This window comes from Camelus ferus, chromosome X (genome assembly GCF_009834535.1).
Source record: "Camelus ferus isolate YT-003-E chromosome X, BCGSAC_Cfer_1.0, whole genome shotgun sequence".
Classification (NCBI taxonomy): domain Eukaryota; kingdom Metazoa; phylum Chordata; class Mammalia; order Artiodactyla; family Camelidae; genus Camelus; species Camelus ferus.
In genome coordinates this window covers 73,887,504-73,901,537 of record NC_045732.1, presented here as the reverse complement: position 1 = coordinate 73,901,537, position 14,034 = coordinate 73,887,504, and the positions used below count along the sequence as shown (strand labels likewise).

Genomic DNA, 14,034 nt, shown 5'->3' with positions numbered 1-14,034 from the left:
CTCACAACTACATTATGACGTAGATGTTACCCAATCAACCAAAGAGGAAACTGCAACTTAATGAGGTTAAGTGACTCTTCAGGCTACACAGCCAGTACATAGCAGAGGCAAGATCTGAAACCAAGTTCTGTGATCTGTATTCTAAGTCACTCTAACATCGTTTCCCAAAGAGTGGCACAGAAACAAACCTCTGTTGCTATGAGAGATGATTTGAGATAGTGCAGAGCATCTTTACATAATTTACTTTTTATTCATTTTTGTGAAACATACAGAGAATAAGAAAACGAATCAATTCTCAGCATTTTGCCAAATTTGCTTCATACTTTGATTTTGAAGGAATAAAACATATATACAGTCGAAGACCTCTTTGTTGCCCTCCCAGATCTCATTTCTCTCCAACCCTCCTCTGAGGTTACTACTATCCTGCATTTGGTGGTTATATTTCCTTTACAAGTTTTTAAACTACTGGTAAGATGATACTTATCAATAATCATTATGTAGTATTGTTTTGCTTGTGTTCAAACTTTATATAAATAGCACAGCATATGTGTTACCTTGCAACTTGTTTTGTTCACTTAACATTTTGTTATTGATATTTATGATACCCATGGTTTTTGTTCCTGCATTTTAAACACTGTAGGCCAATCCATTATATCAATATGTCAGATTTATTTATACATTCTTCTCTTGACTGACATATAAATTACTTTCAATGTCTGATATTACAAATAATGCTACATTTATCATTAGTGTACATGTCTCCTTGTGTAGATGTGCTAGGTTTTCTCTAGGATACAAGCCAAGAGGCAGAATTGCTAGGTCATAGGTCACATGCATCTTCAACTTTAAAAAATATTACAAAGTTGCTCACCAAAATGTATCAATTTACACATCCATCCGCAGTTTATAAGAATTCCCATTTCTCAAAATCATCAACAGACATCTTAGCATTTGCCAACCTTGTGAGTAGGAAATTTTATTTCATAGGTTTTTTTTATTTGCATTTCCTGATATTAGTAAGGTTGAAGATCCTTTCATAGATTTATTGGCCATCTGGATTTCTTCTTTTGTGACTCGCCCATTTTCCCTTTTAGATATTATTTTTAAAACTTAAGTCTAGTAAAAAAATCATTCTTCTTGATGTACAGTTTTATGAGTTTTGACAAGTGCATGGAGTTGCACAATCAGCACCAAAACCAAGATATAGGACATGATGCCATTTTATAGTCAATCCCTCCCTGTATCCATAATCCCTGGAAACTTATTTCCCATACCAATAGTTTTGTCTTATCCAGAAGGTCATATAAATGAAAGTATACACTATGTAGATTTTTGATGTCTGCTTCTTTCACTAAGCATAATGTGTTTAAGATTCATTCACATTATGCATTTGAGTAGCTTGTCCTTTTTTGTTGCTGAGTGGCATTCCATTGGATGAATGTACTACAGTGTGTTTATCCATTCACTAGTTGAAGGATTGTTTCTAAACGCTGGCAATTATGAATAACGCTGCTATGAAACTCTCCATGTAGGTTTTGTGAGGCATATGTCTTCATTTCTTGTGGGGAAATACCTAAGGGTGGGATTGCTGGGTCATATGGTAAGTATGTGTTTATAGGAAACTGCCAAACTGTTTTCCAGAGTGGCTGTGCCATTTTTCATTCTCACTAGCAATGTGAGTTTCAGTTGCTCAACATCCTCACCAGCAGTTGGTAATATCAGATTTTTTAAGTTGGCCATTAGGACATAGAGGTATTCCATTGTGGTTTTAATTTGCACTTAACTAATTACTAATGAGGTTGAGAATCTTTTCATGTGCATATTTGTTATCCATATATCTTCTTTGGTGAAGTGTCTGTTCAAATCTTATCCATTTAAAAAATTGGGTCGCTTGTTTCCTTACTGTTGACAAAATAATATTGTTAATACAAGTCTTTAATCAGAAATACAGTTTGCAAACATTTTCTCCCAGTCCGTGGCTTTTTTTCTCATTAATAGTCATTCAAAGAGCAGAAGTTTTTAATTTTGATGACGTCCAACTTGTCAATACTTCTTTTTACGGATGGTGTTTTTGGTGTCGTACCTAAGAAACCTTTGCCTTTCCCAAAGTCAAAAAGATTTTCTCCAATCTTTTCTTCTAGAAATTTTATAATTTTAGGATTTATATTTCGGTCATTATTCTCATTTGAGTTCACTTTTCATAGGGTGAGTGATATGGATCATGATCCTACTTTTTCACATAGTGATATATCAGTATCCAATTGTTCCAGACTACCCTTTCACCATTGAATCAGTTTTGCACCTTGTCAAAAATCAATTGATCACCCATCTTTTAAAATGTCTAAAATTAAAAAGACCCATCATACCAAATGTTGAAGGGGATATTGAGCAACTGGAACTCTCCTACATTATAAAAAGTTAAACACATATTATCCATATTACCTAGCCATTCTACTCAATATATTTACCCAAGGGAAATGAAAATGTATGTTCATATGAATACTTGTACACAAATGTTTGTGTCAAATTTATTTGTAGTAGCTCAAAACAAGAAATAACTCAAATATCCATCAAGAGGTGAATTATGGTATAGCCACACAAAGGAATTCTCAGCAATATCAAAGAATGAACACTGAATATACACACCATCATGAATGAATCTCAAAATACTTATGTAAATAAAAGAAGCAAGACCAATTCAGAATATATACTGTATGATTCCATTTATCTAAAATTTTATAAAATTAAGACTAATCTATAGTGACAGAAAGCAGATCAGTGGTTGGCTGGGGACAGGAGTGCAGAATGGGGAGAAACAGAAGGACAAAAGGGTAAAAGAAAACTTTTTGCAGTGATGGAAATGTCATTATCTTCATTGTGCTATTGGTTTCATTTTATACATATATGTGAAATCTTACCAAACTGCACACTTCAAATATATGTGGTTTATTGTATGTCAATTACACCTCAACTTTTTTTTATTGCACTTCATTTTATTGGGCTTCACAGATAATTGTGTTTTTTTACAAATTGAAGGTTTGTGGCAACACTGCGTCAAGCAAGTCTATCGGTGCCAATTTTCCAACAGCATTTGTTCACTTTGTGTCTCTGTGTCACATTTTGGTAGTACTTGCAATATTTAAACTTTTTCATCATTATTATATTTCTTATAGTGATCTGTGATCTTTGATGTTACTATTGCAAAAAGATTATGACTCAATGAAGGCTCAGATGATGTTAGCATTTTTTAGCAATAAAGAATTTTAAAATTAAGGTACATCCATTGTTTTTTCAGACATAATGCTATTGCATGCTTGATAGACTATAAACAGTGAAAATATAACTCTTATGTGCACTAGGAAACCCAAAAATTCATATGATTCATTTTATTGTGATATTTGATTTCTTGCAATGGTCTGGGACTGAACCTACAGTATCTCTGTAGAATGCTTGTATTAAAAAAAATCAATTGATCTAATATTTGTTGACTTGTGGACTCTTTATTATGATTCATTGATCTATGTGGCTATCCTTATGCAAACTGTCTTAATTAATGTAGCTTTACAGTAAGTCTTGAAACTCTGAAGTGGTAGTCCTCCAACTTTGTTCTTCCTTTTCAAAATTGTTTTGGGTATTCAGCTCTTTTGCCTTTAAGTATAATATTTAGAATCAGCTTATGGATAATTATCAAAAAAATCTACTGAGACTTTGATTAGTATTGTGCTGAATCTAGATCAGTTTGGCTAGTATTGACATTTTGATAATATTGAGTATTGGAATCCATGAATATAGTATAGCTCTCCATTTACTCAGGAATCCTTTGATTTTTTTTCACCAGTATTTTATAGATATCCTGCACATAGTTTTTAGGTTTGCATCTCAGTATTTAATTTTCTTGGTGTTATCATAAATGGTACTATTTAAAAAATTTTTTGAACCCAATTATTTATTGCTGTTACATAGAAAAATAGAAAAATCTTGTCTGTTGACCTTATATACTACAAATATACTAAATTCCCTTATTAGTTCTAGAAACTTTTTTGTAGATTCTTTGGGATTTTCTATGTAAGACAATCATGTCTTCTGTGAAAAGAGACAATTTTATTTACTCCTTTCTAATCTGTGTACTTTTTTCTTGCTTCACTGCATTGGCTAGGACTACTACTCTGATGTTCAATCACATTGGTAACAGGAGACATCCTTGATTTACTCCCAATCTTAGGAGGAAAAGATTCAGTCTCTCACCTTTATGTCTTCCCTCCTAAAATGAGTTATCAAGTGTTCCCTTTAATTTTATTTTCTGTAAGAGATTTTACAGAATTGACGTTATTTTTCTTTACATATCTGTTAGAATTCATCATTGACACCACCTGGCCCTGGAGTTTTCTTTATTGGAAAATTTTAAACTACAAATAAAGTTTCCTTATTATATATAGGAATATTCAGGTTTATCTATTTCTTCTTAAGCTCAAGAAAAAACTTTATTTGTAGTTTAAAATTTTCCAATAAATTTCCTTTCACTTTCAGGGAAGACATAAAGGTTAATAATGTCTTTTATTATGCATTTATGGCTCCAGGTACTATGGTAGGCATTTTACATCCATTGTTCCTTTTCATTTTCACAGTCACCCTTAAGAAATAAATACAATTATCTTCATTTTACCTATGAAGAAACACAGCCTTAGAGAGGTTAAATTAAAAAAAATATATATATATGTATATTTTTGTGGGGGGAGGTCATTAGGTCTATTTATTTATTTATTATTAGTTTTTTTTTTAAATGGAGGTACTGCGGATTGAACCCAAGACCTTGTGCATGCTAAGAATGCGCTCTACCATTTGAGCTATACCCTCCCCCTCTGAGAGGTTAAATTTTAATATATTATCCAAAGAATGATGGAAAGCTGGTACTCAAACCTTGCTCAGGCTGACTTCAAAGGCAGGATTTTAATGAAATGACAACACTGAGGCATTCTTAAGTACCTTTTGTAGGAAGCCTTAATTATTTGCAGTTTCCTCTTTAGGTCCTTATTTGCTTCTTTCAATTAACTCTGAGTATCTTCAAATTTGAGTCAGCATCCTCTTAGGGATGACCATAACTTCTGATTTACCTGATCAGCTTTATTTCTACTGCCCACTGAGCTTCCCTTTCAATCTCTAGTCTTCCCATCAGTGAAGAAGCTCTAACTACCTGCACATTAATTGGCAAGCTGGCAGTAAATCATTCTTAAGTAAATTTTCCTCACAGTGGGCAGTATCCAGGTTTTTACGATGAAAACCAAAGGATGTCAACAAGTCAGATTTTATTTTTGCTTAAAACCTCTCACTACATTTTAAAAGTTATTTTGGAATAACTATACTTTTACAGAAAGTTGAAAAAAATGTACAGGGTGGTCTTGTGTACCTTTTACCCAGTATCTTCCAGTGCTTTATAAAACAATGTGAAACAATAATATTTATAAAGAAAAGTAATATTTTTATATAGAGTAATCTGGCCAAAAATATAGGATGAATTGAAGTGGGGAGAGACATAAAATAGATGATGGGGCCAGGTGGGAAAAAAAAAAGAATCCTTTTATAATGAAAGGATTGGGGGCATGAGAACTAGGAGATTCCTATTCTAATCCCATTTCTGCCACTAAACTAGTTCTACATGCAACCTTCAGCAACTCGTTTAACTTTTCTTGACTTCTGTTATCTCACCTGTATGTAAAATGAGTGATTTGGCCTAGATCTGTAACATTAATGTTTTTAAATGTGCAACTCTATAATTCTAAACAATGAAGGAATGGTCAGGTTTTTTTTCCAGTGGAAAGAAACACAGATCCATCTGATAGAGGCACCTCTATTTGGCTCAGCCACTGATTTAATGTAGAGCACAAGAGGAGTTGTCTAGAAGACTCCCAAACTTCAAGCTAAGTGAGAGAAAAGGCAATGCTATTAGTTTGATGGACATGGAACTCAGCAAGATAAGCTCATTTTGGTGGAAGAACTTGGTAAATTTACTTTTGGATATGTTTTGTCTGTGGACAGGTAGGTGTGTTATACAACTCCAAGAGGTAACGTTTATATGGTAGTCTAAGTAAATGGACCCCCTCACTCCGGAAATTGTATAGTACACAGTCTGCACAGACATACACAATGGTCTTGACTCTGGACATCCAGGTGGAAATGCCCAAAAGACAACTGGGTAGGAGTCTGGTATTTGGGAAGGAGGATGCCTAGAAAATGTTGGCTTGGAGTTAAGCGGTTAGAGGTGGATAATACGTGGACACTGTACACTGAGAAAGAAATGCATGCTGTGAATAGAACCAAACATGTAGCTGTAATCAAATGTATGATTCAGTTGGATTCTTTCAATATACCTATACTCAAATACTACAGTCATTGTTGTGTAGTAGTTGGGCTATTCTGTTTCATTCTGTGCATAATATTGCATAAAAATAATCTGTACTGAATCTTTTAGAGCCTAATTATAGATTCCTTACTTCTCTATCATATGGTTCTAAAATTAGCAAGAAGTAATCCATCTATGAATCAAGCATTTGGTTGAAAATGAAAAAAAGAAATTTATTGTCCAACAGATGCATCCAAAGTTTTATTCTTAACAAAGAGAGATTAGGTTATAAAAATGGGCAAAAATTCAGAGGTCCTTATCTTCTTCAGATAAAATGAAGAACTTGTATTTATTCTTATGTACTCAGTCTGCACATTGCATCATGAATCTTTCTGGTTGATGGTTAGTCTGTTTTTAAAAACTTTTATCTCTAGGGAGGATGCCAGACTGAGACTGAATTATGAGACATAAAATTGAAATTTACTATTGAGGGGACCACCTGTGTTACTTTTGAGTTAATCCAACTGATCCTTGTGAACTCTTGCTAGGGAATACATGGTGTGACTAAATAACTTAAGAAAACAGATATTTCTGAACCTATGTTTTCTAATGAGTGTTAACCTTCAAAGTCAAAGTGTGATTCTCTTGGGAGATTTGTTTACCTATTTACCCATTCGTTCATAAAATCTTTAGGTACTGAGCTAGTGTATGAACCAGGCAAGGAAATAAATATGCTGTGTTATAAACATTACTTATTTCTGATCAAATTGTATTACCCAGCTTCATCACATTTAAATTAATAAAATGAGTTTCATCAGTTTCCAAAAATCAATCCCTCTCAAAGCGTTATCATTTACCACTATCAAGGAGAATCAAAACAATGACCCATAGTCTGTGAAAACATTCTTAAAGACAAGCCCCACAAAATTTTGAAATAATAAAAGTATAGTAGAGTTGGCCAAGATGACTGCTTTGAAGGACTGTTATATTTATGAATAAATTCAGTCTCATTATTTGATTGCAAAAGTCGTACAGTTTTGTGGAAAGAACATGGATTTTGTATCAGGCATATCTGACTTCAATGATTGCTTTTATCTCTTAAACAGATGTCTGACCATAAGCCACTTGTTTTTTAAATTTTTTTCAAGTTTTTTCATTTTTTTAATTGTGGTAAAATACATAAGAAAATTTACTATCTAGTTCAGAGTTACTAAGTACATTTATATTGAGCAAACATCACCACCATCCATCTCTAGAATTCTTTTCATCTTGCAAAACTGAGACTCTATACCAACTAAACAATAAATCCCATGACTTCCCTTCCCCCAGCCTCTGGTAATCATCGTTCTATTCTCTGTTAGTATGAGTTTGCCTTTTCCCCCCTTAGATTCTACATAAAATTGAGACCATACAATATTTGTCTTTCTGTGTCTGTCTTATTTCAGTTAGCATAATGTCCTCCAGGTTCATCATGTTGTTGCAAATGGCAGGATTTCCTTCTTTAAGGGTGAATAATATGACATTGTATGTGTATATATGTGTGTATGTATATGTGTGCATATATATATATATGCCATGCTTTCTTTATCCATTTATTCATCAATGGACATTTAGGTTGTTTCTATGTGTTGGCTAATGTGAATAATGCTGCAATGAACGTGAGAGGGCAGATTATCTCTGAGATACTGCTTTTATTTCCTTTGGATACACTCAGAAGTGGGATTGCTGGGTCCTATGATTGCCCTACTTTTAATTTTTGAGGAAGCTCCATACTGTTTTCCATAGTGGCTGTATTAATTTACATTCCCACCAACAGTGCACGAGGGTTCACACGGACCACTTGTTTATCATCTCTAAGACTGTTTTATCATCTGATAAAATGGCGATGATAACATCTATATCATAAATGTTTTATGAGAATCAAATAAAAGTATTTAGCATGGCGCTAAACATGCACCATTTGAAAACTGGATGATTCCGAGGCAGTCCTATTAGAGAGTGTGTTCCTGGAGATCTCCCACTGATGCCAAGAACAGCTTCCTTTAAGAAAGTTAGAAGCCCTGGCAAGGCGAGAATTATCACACAGTAACTCAGACCTCATGAATGGTTCTTGGGAATGATGACGGTTAAGTGTCACCCACTAGGTAAAAATCAGTCCCTAGTAGTGCGGCAAGTGAAAAACTTAGTCTCATCCATATTTAATTCCAAAATGGTGTTTTAAAGAAATATTTATATTGCTAATGAAGACAGGTGCTGTCTAAATCTTGTTCACTGAATGATCACGTAATGAGGTCATTGCTTAGAAGTCTGATTAGTGGGTCAGTTCCTCCTGCCTGCTTTATAGTGATGAACAGCCCTTGAAGTGTTCCTCCTGGCACTGCCCTTCCTCATTTTTAATGTCTTATACAATCACTCATCTTGTATATGAATTTGATCCTAATTACGTGGTCAGCCCAAGCCTATATAACATTAAGAAAGCTTTTCATCCTCCCTAAGCCTCAGTATCCTCAACTGTAAAATGTACTCATTTGCTTCACAGGGTTGTTGGCTGATCAAATTACATAACATCTATAAAGTATCTAGCACATGGCATGTACTTAACGTATGATGGCTTTTACTATTATTATTGGGTATAACAACACGTTCTTTTTTATTTTTTTAGAGCAGCTTTAGTTTTAATTCCAAAACCTGGAAACAACTCAAATGGCTCTCAAGTGTAAACGGTTAAATAAACCATTCATTTACACAATGAATACAATGGAATAGTCCTAAAGAAACAAACCATATATCCATACAATGGAAACCATGGAAACACAACTTGTTTTTAAAAGGAAGATGAAGGGTGTTAGAAACTGGATACCATTCACTGCCATTAATGAATGTGGATTTCATAAAGTTGGCACCTAAGACTAGCCTTGTGTCTCATACAGAAGATGACTAGTAGACCTGAGCTTGAGATACGGCAGAAAAGGCTCATAGAAGGAGGCAGGAAGGATATTCATCATAGGTAAATGAAGAAAAGCCATTTGATCCCCAGCAAATCATGACTTTCTCTTCAAGCCATGGTGGGCTACATTAAACGTACCCTGCAAGTGGACACTTTGCAATGCCTTCCATGGCGCCCTCCCCCCACTCCTTTACAGGCACACTGCTGTTTTTACACATCCTGCTCCCAACTCCGGGAGTGTTCACCTGCTGCTCTCTTCACCTGGAACCATCTTCTCTGGGATACCGTGTGACTTGCACCCTCACTTTTTCAGATCTTTCCTTAAATGTCACCTCTGTGGTGCTGTTTTCCCTAATCACCCAATTTAAAGGAGCCCCGAGCACTCCTTTCTCTGCTTTCTTGTTTGTGTTATTTTCTTGCTATCACTTTTCACCATCTGACATACTAGTATCAACTCCAGGAGGGCAGGGTTTTTACCTTTACTGTTCAGTTCCACAACCTCAGTGTTCAAACGATACCTGGCATATCGTAGGTGTTCAAAATTTTTTCTTCAAAGAGCAACTGACTTTTACTGAATGTCAGTTCATTCACATGCCCAGGATCAGTGATCAGAGAAATTACAATGAAAGGGATGGGGCAGAGAAATGAATGTGAAGGGAGGGCTGAGGCAAAGACTCCCACCCACAGAGCTCCTTCCTCTCCGTGTTATCCTGGAGATCTGTTGATCAGGGCTACAGATCCATGGAAATATGAAAAGGAGCAATTCATTTCCAGTTACAAGAAGCAAAATCAGGGAGTCTGGGCCACATCTGAGATCACTTTTGCTTTGGCTTACTCTCAAAGTAGATCAGCAGTCCAAAGGATACAGATACAGAGACAGATACCAGGGTTGACTTTTCTGCCCACGGTCTTCCTTACATCTCTCAGAGGCATACCCTAAGTTCCATAAACTAGGCACCCCACACAGACGGAAATACCTACCAGGTTAGGGGAGGTGTGAACTTTGAACTTGCTGTGTTTTACACCTTCTCTGCCCCCATATTCAGCACCCAGAGATAGTTATGCTGCTATAGAAGGCAGTCATTCGTCTATTCAGGAAGTCACATCACCCAGGGCCCATTTCTGTGGGGCCTTGAAGTCCTTGCTATGCCTGCACTGGGACAATCCCTGCTTTTCTGTGCCTTTACTGCAGGACTTAGAGGAGTTTTCCATTTTTGTCCTCACTAGGGCCTCCTTTGGTCATGTCCAGCCATGGCAAATCACACCAGTCACAGCTGATGTGTGATATCATATTGGCAAGAGCAACAGAAGAAAGGCCACATGGATTCAAAATATATGAAGAGTATGCTTAAGAGGCAGGAGCCAACGGTGGTGAAACAAAGCAGAAAGCTATAAACTTGGTGGCTCAAGTGAGAAGTGTCCCTATGTGAGATAAAAAGGTGAAAGATGGGGTGGGGGTACAGCTCAGTGGTAGAGCGTGTGCTTACCATGCACAAGGTCCTGGGTTCAAACCCCAGTACCTTCACTGAAAAAAAAAAAAGAAAAGAAAAGGTGAAAGATGAGCCAGTCAGATCTCTTGACTATAGTTTGTGGGGGCATATGATGCTAAAAGAAATTGGTCCATGGGAATAAAGACATCAAAAAACGAAAAGACTGTCTGGAGTTTGGGGAGGTTTTTCATCAAGAAATTATAGGACTGCCCAAGAAAGTTCTGGTGCTGGTTCCCTGTTCACTGCATGGCTCCCTTCACAGTATTACCAGTGGAGACCTTTGGCATGACCCTCAGGAATGACAGTCAGAAGGCAGGTTGTCACTAGAGAAAGAAAGGTTGGACATGACCAATAAAGAAGTATGTGATACTTCTGAGCTTTAGTGCTTTAAGTTTAAGCAAGTAGAAGACAGTAATTGGAAGGTAGCTTCCAACCCTATGTCTATGTAGTGACATAGGTTTAGAAAATGTCACACAAGAACCATTTGGCCAATATTATGAGAGAAAAAAACTAAAGAGTAATTTAATAGCCATAAAGGATTTATGGAGTCCTATTAAAACAGAGTGGAGTTATGAGGGTCAAAGACAAAAAAATCACTATTTGAGGGATGAAAGGGTTGAGCACCTGAGTAGGTGACTCACATCCTAGAAAAGTGGGAGAGGAATTAGTTAAAGGATAACAATGAGTACTACAAAGTACTGGCTTCGTGAGGACTTTATAAGTACTCTCCATGGGCTTATTACTGAGTGTGCCCATGGGAAATTTAGAGATATAAATGTACATAATAAAGAAAGAGGCTGCCTGTTCTCTAGTCATAGTTCCAAGCAGTGAACAAGGAATCACAGAAATGATTTAAAGTCACGGTCCCATTAAAAGCAGTGTCAAAGTCGGGAAGGGAAGCTGGTTGTATTAACATTATCCTTGGTTTCTTCCATATTTTCCCGTGAGCTAGTGGTGCCAAAAGGGACATAAGGGGGCAGTGGGAGCAGGAGGGTTCCTCTAGACACCCAAGCAGGGAAGACCCTGTGCCTCAGATTAATTTCATATGCAGAACTGGCTCCAAATTAAACACAATGTTCTGAAGTACAGAGAGAATTCTTAATCAGCAATCAGCAAAAATAATGAGAGTAATTTTTAAAAACAACATTGTTTTCAACAACAACAATATGGTATGTGGAAAGAACATTAGCCTAGGAATCCTAGCCAGTTTTATTCCTAAGTCTGCCACAGCCATGCTCAGCAGACAACCAACATATGATGCTCCTCCCTAAGCCTAAATGGCCATGACAAGATCAAAATAAAGAAAAACCTACATTCTCACAGAATCCAGGGAAGGGAGCCATCCAAATGACAAAGAGTTTGCATGATTCCTACTTCCTGCCTAGTGATATTATGGATGAAGTGTCCCTATTCCCACTTTATCAGAAATCTTACACTCTCATCTACTTTTCTCCTTTATCTTCAATTTCCTGTGATCTTCTGGCTCATTCTCATCTCCATTTAAATAGATTCCAGTTTCTCCAATCTTAATAAACACTGCCGGGACCCTATGTGACCCTTCTATATCACTGGAATATTCATTACAAGAGAATGGAGGTACAGATGTAAAACAAATCTAAGATAAATGAGGTTAAGTAAAAACTTTGTCGTTTGAAGTCTGAATGTTAGAGTAAAAAGTTCATATTATCCAAACTGAAGAAGTGAAGAAAGGAAAGACTTCCTATTTCTTCTTTATAGTTCCAAGCTCCAAGAAGTGAACAGAAAAACATCGATATGATTTGAAACCAATAAAAGGAGTGTCAAAGTTGGAAGGTAAAGCTGGTTAGGTTAACACTGTCCTTGGTTTCCTCTATATTTTCACATTTTTTTTTGTGGATCAAAGAATCATTCCTTTGCCCTGTGATTAACAAATACTAACTAATATACATAAAATAGATAAACAACAAGTTCATACTGTATAGCACAGGGAACTATATTTGATATCTTGTAGTAGCTTACAGTGAAAAAGAATATGAAAACGAATATATATATGTATATGTATGATGAAGCATTATGTTGTCCATCAGAAATTGATGCAGCATTGCAAGCTGACTATATATGTGTGTGTGTGTGTGTGTGTGTGTGTGTGTGTGTGTAATTGTATGGTTCCTGGGAATATAAAATAATGAGACCCATTTTCCCATGTGACAAATAAATTCACTAAAGAGTTTATACATTTTGCTCTGAGGTAATATTTGTACAACAAAAAACCTGGAGTGGTTCCCAAAGTGTCATTTTGTTAGTCTGTGCCAAATAAGATAGCTGAATAAACATAACCAAAGCATTCAAAAAGAGCCAACTTGATGGCTTCTCCTGGTTGTAGAGAGTAACAGGTGACTATGAATTTCTATTTGGAAATCAAAAGTATGGGCTATGTCTAGATACTTGATTTTTAGTTAGGTCTTTAATAATGGACACTCTAAATTTTTATGTCATGCTATCTCTATCCTCAAGTGTTACTGAATTGCCAGCAATGCATAGTTTTCATAATTAACCACACTTGAAAATCTTGGCAGAGATTTCCTCTTGATAAAAGATCAGGTGCAACCCTTAGATCAGAAATACATGTTCCATTATATATAAAACAGAAACAGACTCACAGACATAGAACACAGACTTGTGGTTGCCAGGCGGGGGAGGGGGCTGGGAAGGGATAATCTGGGAGTTCAAGATTTGCAGATACTGACTGGTATATATAAAATAGATAAAGAAGTTTATACTGTATAGCACAGGGAAATATATTCAATATCTTGTAGTAGCTTACAGTGAAAAAGAATATGAAAATGAATATATGTATATCCATGTATGACATTGTGCTGTACACCAGAAATTGACACATTGTAAACTGACTATATCTCAACTTGAAAAAAGAAAGAAATATATGTTCTCAGATTTCATCCTCCCAAATACATGCACTCAAAATGGAGAGCTATCAAGACAGTTTTTCCCAATTATCTTTCCAAAGGCTGTATGATACATTGATGAAAAGTTGAAATGTAGCATCATCTACAATTATAATGTTTAGTTTCATCTTGAAGTAGTTTGACATTGGCAAATGAGTATAGCTATCATAGTACAGAATTTGGTACATGTGAAAGAGAATAAAAAATACTAAAGCTGTGTGACTGAATCATTTCACATATTCCATTAAATTCTGGCACAGTATTAATTAATCAAGAATGAGCCAAAACCATGAAAAATGAACCCAGAGACTTGAAAGT

General features: G+C 35.8%; 1 non-coding gene across 1 annotated transcript; it reads left to right on the top strand.

The window, feature by feature from the left end:
- Positions 1 to 10,737: 10,737 nt before the first annotated feature.
- On the top strand, positions 10,738 to 10,809 carry TRNAG-ACC. The gene has a single exon. It is a non-coding gene; the product is annotated as a tRNA-Gly (tRNA).
- The last annotated feature ends 3,225 nt before the right edge of the window (positions 10,810 to 14,034 follow it).